Below are 15572 nucleotides of genomic sequence, written 5' to 3' on the forward strand. Positions count from 1 at the left end.
TGGTGGAACGAGAAGACAGGGAAGTGAGATGAGGGACCTGAGAAGGGACTAGAGTTCATCAAGGGAGACCTAAGATTGACTCTGTCCTTACCCCAATGCTTTGTTCAGGCTCACCTCTCTCCTCTCTCTTTCCTAGCTCCATCCACAGCAACCACCCTGAAGCTAACAAGAGAGGGACACTGAGCTGGCCAACCACAGAGGCAGTTACACTTATTAGTTTGTGTATAGAGCTTGGGATGCAGACACATAAGTGGAGGTGTTAGTGGCTGGCTTCCTCTTCAAGTACTAGGAGGTGCCAGCATCAGCTTCATTCCTATCCTTTCAGGTGAATGGTGGTGGAACGAGAAGACAGGGAAGTGAGATGAGGGACCTGAGAAGGGACTAGAGTTCATCAAGTTTACTTATTAGTAAACTTATTAGTAAACTTATTAGTTTGTGTATAGAGCTTGGGATGCAGACACATAAGTGGAGGTGTTAGTGGCTGGCTTCCTCTTCAAGTACTAGGAGGTGCCAGCATCAGCTTCATTCCTATCCTTTCAGGTGAATGGTGGTGGAACGAGAAGACAGGGAAGTGAGATGAGGGACCTGAGAAGGGACTAGAGTTCATCAAGGGAGACCTAAGATGAGAGTGGGGAGAGGGAAAAGGGTTAGTGGACCTTACTGGAAGGGAAGGGAGCAGGAAAGAAAAAAAATCCTTTGCTAGGAATAGAGATACGACAGATAACAGAAAAGAATCCGTGAAGACACAGATGAAAAAAGTACCGTGAAAAGGGGAGGATGGGTGAAATAAAGAAAAGAAAATGGTTATGGGGCAAATCGCCAAAAAGACTGCGAAGAAGGGACTTTGGTATAGCTCTGTACCTGAAAATCAGGCTATGTGTATTTTAAAAATGAGGTTACTATTCATTCATGTTACTATTAATTAAATCTTCCTGACTCATTAGGGCTCCATATTTCCTTTTTTTTGCTGCTGACTCCCATGCTGGAAAGATGGAGTATTAAAATTAGAAATTGGAAAGACTGAGCACTGCATCTGTAAAATTTAAGCCATTAGTAGTCTATTTTAACCCATGTTGGCAGCATTTGTTCAGATACCACAGTCATCAGCAGGGGTTAAAACCATGGAGACACGGTGACATGCAGTGAACTAGTACATTACATACTTTGCCTATTATATATATATTTACCCCAAGTGTCTAGGGTCTACAAGAGCTCAGGTCCCATGTTGAGTACTGTTCTGTATCATATCCACATGCATCTGTGATGTATGTGTATAGGCACCACATTCATTAATGCATGTCAATCTTGGGACCATCAGCACAAAAAACCTCTGCCACTTGAGCTAAATGAAATTTATTTAGCTGAAAGAGTAAGCTTTTATAGTCACTGGAGCCAGCCGCTAGAGGGAGACATGATTATATACCAGGAGTCGGCAACCTTTCAGAAGTGGTGTGCCGAGTCTTCATTTATTCACTCTGATTTAAGGTTTCGCGTGCCAGTAATACATTTTAACATTTTTAGAAGGTCTCTTTCTATAAGTCTATAATATATAACTAAACTATTGTTGTATGTAAAGTAAATAAAATTTTTAAAATGTTTAGGAAGCTTCATGTAAAATTAAATTAAAATATAGTGCCCCCCGGACCGGTGGCCAGGACCTGGGCAATGCGAGTGCCTCTGAAAACCAGCTCGTGTGCCGCCTTTGGCACCCGTGCCATAGGTTGCCCACCCCTGTTATATACACTAAGCTAATACAGCATGACATACCATTAGCTCAGGGTTAAAAATAAAAAACATCCTCAGTAACCAAATATTTGTTTATGATAATAACAATAAAAACAAAGGGACTTTCCCAATCTTACATTTTAGTTAGGAACCAGACCCCAAACTCTCTTTTGTACATCACAAAAATGGCAGTTTCTTTTTTTCTTTTCACATAGGTTTAAAACAAAAAGATAAAATCCCAGATGTATCTTTACTGTATCTTTTTTTTTTTTTTTTTTTGTCAAGACGCTCTGGCCTGGATTCTCCCTTACACTAAGACCAATCTGGGCTGTTTTACAGATATGAGGTGTCCAAAAGCGGGCAAAAATTCCACTCAATTAAAGGGAACTTTTCACTGCTACGGTGTATATGAAAACCATGCCCACTGTCTTTATAGAGGTTTGTGGGCCTGATTCTTATTTACTTTAAGGTCCCTTTAAACTGCTACTCTTTTCTCCTGTGAGGGGGTATTTAATCAGAATCACAGCTAGTCCATGCTGAATATATACTTGTGTGTGTATATACACAGACTTTTGTAATTTCTTATCTTTTCAGGACAGGGAACCAATCTTACTCTGTAAAGTGCTATGTACATTTATCATGCTGGATATGATTGTTATTAACTATCTTCAGTGTGTATTTACATGTAGTTATAATATTTGGCTTCTTAGAATATAAAATATAACTTTCTCTGCCTACATTGATTTTTTTTAAATTATTCTATTCTTCATCTCTGGTCTTGCTTCACTCCAGATTTTTCTTTTTCTTTCTCTATCTCTCTTTGTGTCTCTTCCTCAGACATTTCTCTTATGGCCACTGGAAAACTTATTGAGGCTGATACTAGATCCAGCAGTTAATGCTCTGACTGTAGCTTCCAGGGCACCACAAATCATTCCCTTCTCTAAGTTCTGTCTTTTCTATGCCTGAGGCTAAGGTACACTTTTTGACTGGTTAAATCTAGTTAAATGTTAATACAGTAACAATTTAATACTGTTAATACATCACATGTTCCCTTACAGTCTAAGATTTTGGATAGATGTACACTTTCCTGGGTCAGATTTTGCTACCCTTGCCAATCTGGAGTAATATCTGACTCCTCAAGTAGTCCCATTGAAATGAATGGAAATACACAAGGAACAAGGTTCTATCAACATAAGCAAAGGCTGCTCATGTTGGTTGGTTAATGATGCACATTTGGGGACTGTTCTTAGTTTCATAATAAGCTTGATTTCACAAATCTATTGCCCATACATTGTGAACCAATGTCATGTTAGTCTTAGAACTAAGAAGAGTGACTATGATTAATAATTTAAATATAATAAACGGCTCTGGTCAGTGGCTAGATAAAGGGACTCATTTCCCAGTGGATGTAAGGGACCTTACATTTATGCCCACCTTTGGCCCCTTTTACAAAGCCAGAATACTTTAAGTGTAAATGAAAATTAGGCCTCTTCAAAGCTCAGTAGTGGATTATCTGTACTTTATTTTTTATAGAATTAGGATTGCTAAGGCATCACTTCATTCTTGTAAATCACTACATGACAGCTGTTGTACCATAGCAGAGAGGGATAGCTCAGTGGTTTGAGCATTGGCCTGCTAAACCCCAGGTTGTGAGTTCCCTCCTTGAGGGGGCTACTTAGCGATCTGGGGCAAAATCAATACTTGGTCCTGCTAGTGAAGGCAGGGGGCTGGACTCAATGCCCCTTCAGGGTCTCTTCCAGGTCTAGGAGATGGGTATATCTCTTTTATTATTATTATAAAGGTACTGTGCCAGATCCATTAAGTGATGAGCTATGTGGAACATGCAACATCAGTATACCCTAGTTAAGTGTCAAGGACTGTATTATATAGCAATGACCATCTACATCTTCTTTGTTAATTGTGTCAGTGTTTTGCACCAAATTATGGGATTCATGACCAAAGTGGCATTGTGAAGTGGAATGACTTGAAGTGGCTAATTGCCCTTTATGTGAAATTACTTAGGATCCAATTCTCCTGCATAGTGCTGAATGCCCTTAAATCTCACTGGCTTCCCATGGGAATTGAAGGAACTTAGCACATAAGGGAGTTGATGAATGAGAAGATTTGCTTAGGAGAGTAAATGCCGTGTAGTTTGGGTGATACTGGACAACCCTACAAATTCTGGACTAGTCATCTGTGAAGTGGGCTGTGTGCTCTTGAAAGTCACAGCGTAGAGGTATTTTATTTGTTCTGGATCTACTAGGAAGGATAAGGATAGTGTCAAACAGGACTATGTGAAGGCAAATTAGGTACCTTATTGTTCGTGTTAGCAGTGTCCACACAGGGCAATTAGTGTGTAACACTTTGGTGTGATCTGCAGTTCATACCGCTGTAGTCTGCACTGCAGCTCAGTGTAGATATAACTCAAGTTAACAGTCGGAGAGTGTGTATTATTGGTGGATCTGGTAGCATCCACCTAGTATTTAGGCTGCTTGACACTTCCTATTATAAGATTCTATTTTCAGTGGCTTGTAACTTTGCAAAATGTTAATTGTTTGGGCTGGAATTTTCAATGCTGGGCATCTCAGGCTGAATTTTGGGGGGAAAATTTCTGCCAAAACAGGCCAACTGTTTCTGAGAGCGAGGCTAGTGAAAATGTATTGTTTTGCTCTTGTTAAAAACTGGTGGCCTTTTCTTTGTAGAGTTCTAGTTCCCGCATGAACTTTGGCAGGGAGGTGGCCTTTGTGTCAGGGATGTATGTGTCTGTTGCTGTTCCTGTGAAAATCAGCCCAAATTAGGCTAAGGTGTAAATCTTTTGAAAATTTGCACATGCTTAATAGAGACTTGCTCAAACTTCACAGCTAAAATCTCTGAAGATTCCATCCGTGCCAAGCATGCTACGCTGTGGACCTGAGCAGGACTTTCCCTGCAATTGCAGCGCTCAGTGCTGTGGGCCATGTCAGTCAACCATAATTCTGGCATTTCATAACTTTTGAGTGCTTGATTTGTAACCTTAATAATGTTCTTTTACTGTAGTTTTTATGAGTTACTTATATACTATCTGTGTAACTCACAAAAACTATAGTAAAATAACATTGTATATATAGAACACTAAGATATGTACCTTTGACAGTCTGCTTATTTGGTGTCTTTGTATTACTGTTTATCTTGTCTGTTTAGTTTGTCAATTCTTTGGTGCAAAGAAAGTGTTGTCTTATGTGTTTGCATAGCAGATAACAAAATGGGGCATCTATCCTGGGGTGGCGGGGGGGGGGTGTTGGGTGCTCCTGGAATATAAATATTACCAATAATCATTGATAGTACACTTGAATAGAAGAAATAGATGGATTAGAAGTTTTTTTCATAGTTGTATTTGAAATGTGAAGGTAGAGTATTATATTTTCTTCATTGTGAGCTGATTGAGATAGATAGCAACCTGTAGTAATACATTTAGTTTTAATAAATGTTATTGACTGAAAACACTTTGGGCTACAAACGACTTTCTGATACCGTGGAAGGCCTTGATACCTGACAGTCTGAAGCAACGCAGTGGATTGATAAACATTCTGTCCATTGTCTTTGGTATTTTATAGAAGCAGTTCCTAGATTGCTGGATCAGGGCCCCCATGTACACTTTACACAGCTATGACTTCAGTTGGGCTACTCACATACTTAAAATTAAGCATGCACTTAAGTGTTTAGCTGGATCAGCCTAGATCCATTTTTTGCAGCTGGCATTTTCCATCCTTGAATTAATGTATGGATTAAATTAATTTAATTTCAAAATACCTTATCTTACATATTGAAATGGAGACAAGAACGTCTTCAATATCTTTTTAATGGGGGGCTTAATTTTTTGTACACTTGCCATACTCCATTGATTTACTGTTAAGTTGTTAGTGTTGCTTTAGAAATATGCAGCTTTCTACTAGAGGGTGGAATTTGTGTATGTGGAACTTAATAATTTATTGGATATCTTTTATTTATATATTTGTATTGATACCTTTACACTGGGTAGATTTAGAGATGCCAAATGCTAATGAACCTAGTAGCAGAGCTCTGGATCAAAGTGAGTGAAGAAGATAAAATATCCATGCATCATCTTATAACTTGGAGCCTGATCTTGTACTGAGAATTACATATATCCAGGGGTCTGCCTGCATTGTTGTCCTTGCAGGACTAGAGTAGAGCACTAGATTGTAAACTCTGATTCTTGAATGATGTCCCTGGGCACTACTGCAGTAAAACTAATTAAATAATAATTGCATTTGAAGGAGTGGGGTTTTGTGTGTATGTGTGTTTGGTGAAATCTGTGTGTCCTAGGGCAGCCTTAGGGTATGTCTATATGCACAGCGGTGCAGCTTTAATGATACAGCTGTGCTGCTGCAGTGTGTCTAGTCAAGACGCTCTATGCTGACAGAAGACAGCTCTCCCGTTGGCATAATCAAACCACCTTTGCGAGCTGCATAAGCTATGTTGGCGGGAGAAGCTGTCCCGCCAACATACTACTGTGCACACAAATGCTTATGTCAGTGTAACTTGTATCGCTCGGGAGCTGTTGGAATATTCACATCCCTGAGTGACATAAGTTTTGCTAACATAGGCTGTAGTGTAGATGTAACCTTAGTCACAGACCCTGTCCAGCGAGAACAGGCACCTGAACTGTCTATCCTGAATTCCCTGCACAAACTCATTGCATTGAAGAGAAATTGTGAGATGAAGCGTGTGTGTATGCAAAAATCTCATTTCTGAACAGGTACCAGAAATATCCATTCTTGTCCTTGATTAGTCGTTTGGGGTGCTATAAGTGACTTTAATGCTATAGCTCCCAAGCCTGACTGCTGCAGTAGTCAGCTCCTGAGTGTTGCTTGCTTTGCAGGAATTAGATACTCTAGCATCTTGGGAAGGCGAGATAATTTATTGCAATGTTGCTAATCATAAACAGAATTCTGGAATGCTGAGTACACTGTAAACATGAAATAATGAAATACCAGTTTTTGAGAAACAAACCTACCCCTCTGAATACTGACTGCAGTATGACTCCCTTCCTGAGGTGCTTTTGCCATTCTTTGTAGAAAAGGGTACAGACGTGTCCACTATAATATATTTCTGTGTCCAGGACTGTTCAGATCTAGGGGATTTTTTTTCAAAAAGTAAAGTGCATGCAAATTTTACTAATGGATGGTTAGTATATTTTGAAAAAGAAAAAGGTAAGGAACTGTCCAGCTAATACTAATAAAAACCAGCCCACTTATTCCCTTTAGTGATTAGCTAGTTAACATTTCCTTAATCTGTTTATTTTTCTTCATAAGCAACATCAAATGTATTTTTTTCATATTTTGTTCAGGGCTTATTTGAACATAAGAAAAACCACAGTATCTCACAGTAATCTTTGTGCACTTGGATGCTCTAAAATAAATCACCTTGTAAAAAATTGTGACCAGCAGAGGGGGCCTATCCCTGGAAAATGATCCCTTACACAGTATGTTATAAGTGTGAGAAGTAGATATCAAACACATTTTTACCATGGCTTCCCTTTCTGCTTTTTATACATTTTTGCTCTATGCTTATGTTTTTCAAAGGTATGGAACTGACAGCACTGGGAAGACCCGTCCTTTGATCCTGATCCAGAAAGGCACTGAGCACACAGTAGGTGCTGAGCACCTATGTGGTGCCTTTACATATCTTCTGGCCATATATGATGCCCTTCTTAGGACAGGGCAAATACATTTTGGTTCTTAGTGGACAGCTTTTTATTAGGAACTGGGCTATGGTCTGCAGATATAATTCATTCCCGGTAGGGGCTAGTGATGTGTCTGAGGATAAATGCAAGCTCAAGGGTAAATACTGTATGGTGGACCACTTTTACAAGGGCCTACTAGGGCTGTCTGCATTAGGGGAAAACAATTAAAAATTGCAATAGTGTCACTACATTGATGTCATACAAGGGAAAAGCCTTAAAGTAGCGGTGCTGCCCTGTCACAAAACAGTTTATCTGGTAAATTGCTGGAATAAGCTGCAAGCCCCATTTTACGTTGGTGCAGCAAGTCTACATAAGAGGGTTTGCCCTAGTGTAACTACACTAATGTGCTTACACTGGTGTGACTGATCTTGTAGTTAGAAACTGCCTTGCTGCTCCCTGCAGGGTATACTGGTTTGCATTTCAGCTGGCTGACTTCTTTGCTTTCCTTTTCCTGAGTCCCACCCAAAAGCCTTTTCTGGCTTATTTTATGGTGGCTTAGCAATTTTTGGTTACGTCTGATGTTGCCATATACACATTCCTTTCTCATGCCACTGCTTTGCTCAGTACCCTGAGCCACCCAGTCAAAATGGATAGGACCCAGCTCTTTCAACTGAATGACTTGCAACATGTGAAAAGAACCCCCTTTTGGATATGTTTCATGAAAATACAGCTTTTGTTCAGCAGTGACTTGTTTTTAAAGAATTGGAAGATAATAGGATTTTAAAGGGTGAGCAATTCACCAACAATCACTTTATGCTCACTTTATGGTGAGCATTTTCCTTCATTTTCTGTGGCCTGAACGCTAAGGTGATGTTTACTTCTGCAGCTCACTGCATTGCTATTGGGATGGACATTCTATAGCACAGAAGAATAAACAGGGATAGCTCAGTGGTTTGAGCATTGGCCTGGTAAACCCAGGGTTGTGAGTTCAGCCCTTGAGGGGGCCATTTGGGGAACTGGGATAAAAATCTGGGGATTGGTCCTGCTTTGAGCAGGGGGTTGGGCTAGATGACCTCCTGAGGTCTCTTCCAACCCTGATATTCTAAGTATAATTGATTCTTTTAAGTAAAAGAATCACATGCATTATCGAATATCAAAGTTAACATAAGAGCTGGAGTATTGATTTTATTAGTAATACTAATATTTCATTTGGTCATAACATTCTGCTTTTGACTATGTAACAATCATTTCCAGAAATAAGCTTATTTTTGTGACAGAATATATGATTTGGTACAGACTTTAGTGTTAACCTTACATAACTGCACTGTAACAATGTTGGGATTGGAGTCTGGAGGGATCAGAGCTCTTGTAGCTAGGTGGTTGGGGGGTTAATAAAGGCTTTTATTGCAGAAGGAAATGTTTGATAGCTTGGAGGGAGATGCTAGGCATAGGCTAAAGTTGGGAAGGTCAGGGTGTTGATTGCTTAGCGGAGGATTTGGTTCCATGAGGTGAATTGAGGATTTTAGTCACTGAGAGAGAGGGAACATATCCTTCTCTTGCTTTGATGAGGATGTACTACGTTTACTATCTTTAGTCTTAGATAACTAATCTCCTCTTCCTTCTCTATGCTCACCAATGCCATGGGCCAAGACTTTATTTCCTTCCCATCTTTCTTCCCCCCACTTGTGACTGAATGGCTCCCTCAGTAAGGACCATTTAATTAATATCTCCCACTCCCCCAGTTTAATAGGGAGTGCTCCTGAGATAATTGAAGGCTTATTGATTTCAGGAGGGTTCTGTATGGGTGCAGCAGTCCAATCATACACTGTTAATTGCAGGATCATAGACTAAGGCCTTGTCTACAATGCACAGTTTTATCAACAGAAGTCAGCTTTCATCAACAAAACAGTGGAGGTGTACATGCTACAATGTTTCTCCTGCCGATTGAACTCTCCTGCTATCCTGACAAAATAAAACCACCTCAACGAGAGGCACAGAGCTTTTTGTGACAAAGTTAGATTGACACAGTGTCAGTGTAGACACTACACTTGGTTATGTTGCCGTAAATAGCCTTCAGAATATGTTGCACAATGCCCATCTTGACTGCTCTGGTCAGCAGTTTGACCTCCGTTGCCCCTGCACACAGGTGCACCAGCATCCATCTCTCCCCCTTTAAAGGACTGAGAATTTTTGAAATTCCACTTCCTGTGTGCTTGGTGTGGAGAGCTCACATCGCATCTTTCCAGCTGAAAGGGCAGCTCCATGCACAAATTGATTTCCTGCATGGAATACGCTGGTGGTGTTGGATCTGCTGGCTTTGTGGGGAGAGGAGGCTGTGCAGATCCAGCTTTGTTCAAGCCGTGGGAACTTTGATACCTACGGGAAGATTTCTCATGGCATGTTGGGTAGGGGCTGCGAATGGGACACGTATCGGTGCCATGCGAAGATAAAGGAGCTGAGGCAGGCATACCAGAAGGCAAGGGAGAAGGCAGAATTCAAACCATCACTCTGGTGCTGTGCCGAAGACCTGCCGCTTCTATAAGGAGCTGGATGCCATCCTCAGTGGTGACCCTACCTCCACCACCACCAGCTCATGGATACTTTTGTGGGGCGGGCTGGAGACAGCAGATAGCAGACTGAACCCTGAGGATGAAGTGGTGGATGAGGAGGTCAAGTTGGAGGATGAGATGAGATGGATGGGTGACAGGGTTGTCCGGTACTGTGGCAAGCCAGGATCTCTTCTCAACCGCAGAGGGTTCAAGCCAGTCCCAGCACTCCGGCTCTGACACTCATGAAACAGGAGAGGGGAGCTCTGGTAAGTGCTCATTTTGAGTGGATACTGCTCGGTTACAGGAGGTAGAGCTGCCCTTTTCTTTGTTATATGCTATAAGTGGGTTAAGGGATAGAAATGTACAAGACTAGCTGTGTTTGCGTCTGCTTCACATTCTCCTGTGCAGCTACGCAGTGAGGGCCCTGCAGAATAGTGTGTTAATACACACCAAGATTTCACGGGAATCCTCCAGAGAGATCCCTAGGAAACTTTCCTGGAGGTACTCACCAATCCTCTGCTGAAGGTTCCTTGGCACAGCTGCTTTGTTCCTTCCCCCGTTGTAGGAAACTTTTCCACGCCACTCAGCAATCACTTGTGCAGGGACCAAAAAAGCACTCAAGCGAGCAGCATAGGGACCCGGTCTGAAGCTGCATACATGCAGGAGATGCACCCTTGTATCCTTGCTTATATTCAGGAGTGAGATATCAGCTTTAATGACCACCGTCTGTGGAAAATGGTGGGAGAATTTACAATATTGTCCCTAGTCATTTGCAGTGATCCCTTAAAAAAAAAAAAAAAAAAACCTAGACCCTTTGCCTCATCTTGAAGCCCCCCCAGGCCAAACTCACCATCTTTAGGGTGTTTACCAAACTGTGTGCTTGCCAAGGGACAGTGAGAAAGAGGTGTATTTTACTATTATGATTCAATGCTGTGACTACACTAACAATCATTCTTCTGTTTATTGTTTTTTATGCTTCTGCAGATGTGGCCTTGAAGGGAACCCACTACACACTGGCAGAATGCTTCCACCAGATAAGGAAGCGAGCAAGGAGGACATGTTTCAGGAGGTGCTGCAATTCTCTGACACTGCAAATCAAGAATGCAGGCCTTGGAGAGAGACAATTAATGAAAAATTTAAAAATAGATACCCATGACAGGAAGCAGGACAAGGAGTGAATATCAGTAGGCGAGGAGAGAATGATAAAAGTTATGGAGGACCAAATGGAGATGTTGAAGTCCCTAATTGTGCTGCAGGCAGAACACATGCATGCTCCCCCTTCCCCAACCCATACAGAACTATGTGCCATGCCTTCCCCAAACTCCTGCCCACACATTCATTGCATCTTCCTGGCACGTCACAGTACTCCATTCACTCAACCCCTTTGGACAATTTCCCAAATGATAGCAGGAGTTGCACTCAGCTATGAGAGCTTCCATCAGGAGAGTGCTCCTCTCGCTGTTATGTCTCTTTCAACAAAGTGTTTTCTGAGTGTTGTTTATTGCTGTTTCATAAAAAAAAACCTCTCTGAAAGATAATCTTTATTTGTCTCCTACATATGATGGTTTCTGCTGGAATTAATACACCGTGGCAATTGGCACATTTGCAGACTACAAATCACCATCAGGAAGCAATCATCAAGATGTTAATGCAATGTGGCAAGTTAACAAAGCATGGCAGAATGCTTTATGGAAAGATGCATTACTGGTGCTCATTGTCCAAATGATGCCTCGAAGCCTCCCTGATTTGAATAGCCCGTTATTGTGCCCCTCTAGTAGCCATGATATCTGGCTGCTCAAAATCAGCCGCAGGTGATCTGCCTCCATGATCCACTCCTGGGGAGACTTTCACCCTTAACCTCACAAATATTGTGCAGTGCACAGCAGGCTGCTATGACCATGGAAATATTTTCCTCATAGCGATCTAACCTGACATAAAGGCCACACCAGTGAGCTTTTAATCTGCCAAACACGTTCAACAATCATTCTGCACCTGCTCAGCCTATTGCTGAAGTGCTCCTTGCTGCTATCCATGTTTTTCGTGTATGGCTTCATGAGCCATGGGAGTACGGGGTATGATGGGTCTCCCAGGATTACTATGGGCATTTCAACATCCCCCATTGGAATCTTCTGCTCTGGAAAGACAGTCTTTGTGTGCAGCTTTCTGTACAGTTCAGAGTTCCTGAAGATTCGTGCATCATGCACCTTCCCAGACCATCCCGCGTTGATATCAGTGAAATGACCCTAGTGATCCACAAGCTTCTGCAATACCATAGAGAAGTACTCCTTTCTATTGATGTACTACATCGCAAGATGTTCCAGGGCCAAAATTGGGATGTATGCCATCTATCGCCATGCTGTAGTTAAGGAATCCCGTGAAGCCATCCACTATTTCATGCACGTTTCCAAGAATCACAGTCCTGCGTAGCAGGATGCAATTAATGGCCCTACACACCTGCGTGAACATAACCCCTATGTTGGACTTCCCAACTCCAAACTGATTTGCGACTGACTGATAGCAGTCCAGAATTGCTAGTTTCCACACAGCGATAGCCACACACTTCACCACCAAAAAGGCAGCTCTCATTTTGGTGTTCTTGCGCCGCAGTGCTGGGGCAAGCTCTGCACACAGTTCCAAGAAGGCGGCTTTGCATATGTGAAAGTTCTGTAGCCACTGCTCGTCATCCCAGACCTGCACAACAATACGATCCCACCAGCAAGTGCTTGTTTCCCAAGCCCAAAAGCAACTGTTCACCATGTGCAGTTGCTCCATGAATGCAAAAAATAATCTGGAATTGTTTCATTCCATAGCACGCAGAAGGGCAGGCACCATGGATTCCTGTTCAGATTCAAAGCTCATGAGATACTGCATGATCAGCCGTGTTGTGTTCATAACACTGACCACAAGAGTAGAGAACAGCGCAGGATCCATGCTTTCAGGCACAGATGGCAGGTGCGTGGTAAACTGGGGCTGCTGAAAAATGGTGCGAAACGTATTCAGACGCCCATGGAATGATGGGACAGAAACTGCATCATGGCATGTTGAACCCCGCTCCCATGATGCACTGTGTCCACTCTACCTTCCCATAAATCTTAGCTGCAGAAGGTGGTGAGTTGCACAGTGGAGTAGCTATTCACAGTGCACCGCTTTCACTGTTGATGCTAGAGCAGCAATTGTGGACGTGCTCCGCTGACAGCAGGAGCTTTGTGTGAACATGCACAAGCGATGTAATTATAGCAGTTTATGATCATTGGCGTAACTTGTGTTGACTTAGGCTATGCCTACCCTATAGAGTTAAGAGCTTGTTTTCACAAATAGATTTAAAAACTAACTTAATTAAACTGATGCAAAACCCTACATGGACACTGTTATTTCAGTTTGAGTTCAGTATATCTTAAGTCAATAAGGAATCTGCTTAAACTACATTGATATAAGCTACCCTTAGGATCAAAATAAGACAGTCTATAGAGGGTTTTGCACTGGTTTAATGAACTCAATTTTAAAATACATCTTTAGTAAAGGGATGCAAGTTTGTGTCTAGAGCAGGCATAAGATTGTATTTTTAATTACTGGCCAGGGTGCCTAAAGCTTGGGTAGGCATTCTTTTACACTAGTTATATCTATAGGAATAAATGCTTTCAGAATTTAATATATTGTTTTATATTCATCTAGGGCTTTTAGGTTGTGGTCTTTATCGCGCTTGTTTTTGCTGTTCCTTCTGCAAGTGCATTTAAACGCTAGAAAAATGTGTAAAGTTGGAGTAATTTAGTGTATCTGTTTTAAAAACCTATTCTCAGATTCTTTCTTTGGTGGTGTTTTATGAGTTTTAAAACCAGTACCTTGATGTGGTTTTTATAAATAAATTTTACATATTTATGTTAAATACAGTATGAGTGTATTACTTTTATTTATTCTGAATTGCTTCAGAACAGTTGTATCTCTCAAGTAATAGGCTTGCTCTTTTGGCAAAAAAGAACCCAAAAGCCTGATATTGCAAAAATGTGTGCCAATGATGACATCTTGTCTGATGTACATCTTCTGCCTTAATATGTTAGTTGATTATTTATAAGGTCAAATACATTTAAAAAAACAAATTAACGTTATCTTGCTGGTGAGCCACTTACTGATTTTAATTGTAACTGTAAAAAACAGATACCCGGGGGGAAATATAAGCAGTAGCAACTAACATTGTTATGATAGCCCGAGGAAACAAGTGTAACAGACAGGATGTTTTGTAATAAAACTGTAAAACAATTAAAATAGCTTCACAAAGCATGCTGGTTTCTCGGCTGTCCAAAGGAAAAGACTGTGAAGGGAGAGTCAGTCAGTCACAGCGTCACCGTTATTATAAATTACCATCTCCTTTTTTGAGGGGGGAGGGAGGTGGAAGATGGATAACAAAGGTGACAAGTAAATACATGCTACATAAATATGCATAAATCCATTACCATCTGCCACATTGTCCAATTTGACTGGGTTGTCTTTCGATGTCTACCACATAAATCAGTTTAAAGCAGTTTCCCTTGAGCAGTATTTTCTGTAATGAATGGGTTACATTCTTGGGTTGTGACTGAAGACCTGGCAAATAATATAGCAAATACAGTATTTACCTTTTAAAAAAATGTTGCAATCATAGGATTTATTTTGCTGTGCAACCATTAAACATTGTATTAGTTACTGGAAGCCAGACCGTGAAGTTAAACTACCATAAATTTTGCTTGGCTAGTGCTTTTTGGTACACAGTTTTGTACACAATTGGTGAGGCATACAGCAAGTAAGGAAAAGAAGTTCAAAATGGCTGTTTTTGTGCTAGAGCCCTGTGACTGTTTTAAATAATAATTTTCATAAAGCTGCATCTCAGCGTTCACCAGTGCTGGTGGCTATTCTTCATATCATCGCTATGATGTGTTTCAGCCCCTCTTCTCAGTGTCGCTCAATTATTATTTTCTTTGTTGTTGCTTAATTCTTTGCCATGGCACTCCTACAGATAGTAATCTCATATCCATACGAGGCCTCCATCTCTCTATGTTCAGTTCCTGAAATATTCCAACATCCTGTTCTGGATTTCTTCTAATAGCTACCACTTATCACTTTGTGGTGGTATACACTCATCTCAGCATGAGTTTCCTTTACACAAAGGCTGCGTTACACCATTCTGACAGTGAAAAGGGGCCTTCGTGTCAATGAGAATCAGGCCCCATCTGCCTTTTCTCTTTATGATTTTCTAAATGTATCACAGCAGGATGGATAAGAATCATTATTTTTTAATCATTGATTTAAAAATGTAAATTATTTTTAATATAAATTGATTTTTTTAATTTACATGTTGCTAGTTCTTCACTCTTCCTCCATTTTATAGTCTTAAAATGTTAATGTGGATGCTTAGTACCTTTTTCCGTACTGAGTTTCCTAATAATTGATAGACTTTCTGATTTTATGTAGATTTCTGGTACGAAGAAGTTTCACACTTAGAATTGTCATCTCTGCTAACAAAGACAAGTCAAGTGACTTCTTACTGTGAGAACAACACAAACCCAAACCCAAAATTGGTAAGTAAATAGCCCATCCTGTTGTTTGCAACCTACACCAGCTGCCAACATAGCAAACTTCTGCAA

At 41.0% G+C, this 15572-nt stretch overlaps 1 protein-coding gene across 10 annotated transcripts in view; it reads left to right on the forward strand.

Moving 5' to 3' along the window:
- Nucleotides 1-15572, forward strand: part of RARB (retinoic acid receptor beta) — a 513024-nt gene that overhangs the window by 58374 nt on the left and 439078 nt on the right. For 7 of the 10 annotated variants that reach the window (XM_039523137.1, XM_039523135.1, XM_039523136.1 and 4 more), the window contains exons 3-4: nt 7308-7374; nt 15400-15506. The exons of 1 other annotated variant lie outside the window; for it this stretch is intronic. The gene's annotated coding sequence lies outside the window, so the exon portion shown is untranslated. Of the gene's footprint in view, nt 1-7307; nt 7375-12525; nt 12910-15399; nt 15507-15572 lie in introns of those variants that run through there. 2 more of the 10 variants (XM_039523140.1, XM_039523139.1) reach the window with 2 other exon arrangements.

Source organism: Mauremys reevesii, linkage group 2, assembly GCF_016161935.1.
Source record: "Mauremys reevesii isolate NIE-2019 linkage group 2, ASM1616193v1, whole genome shotgun sequence".
Lineage (NCBI taxonomy): Eukaryota > Metazoa > Chordata > Testudines > Geoemydidae > Mauremys > Mauremys reevesii.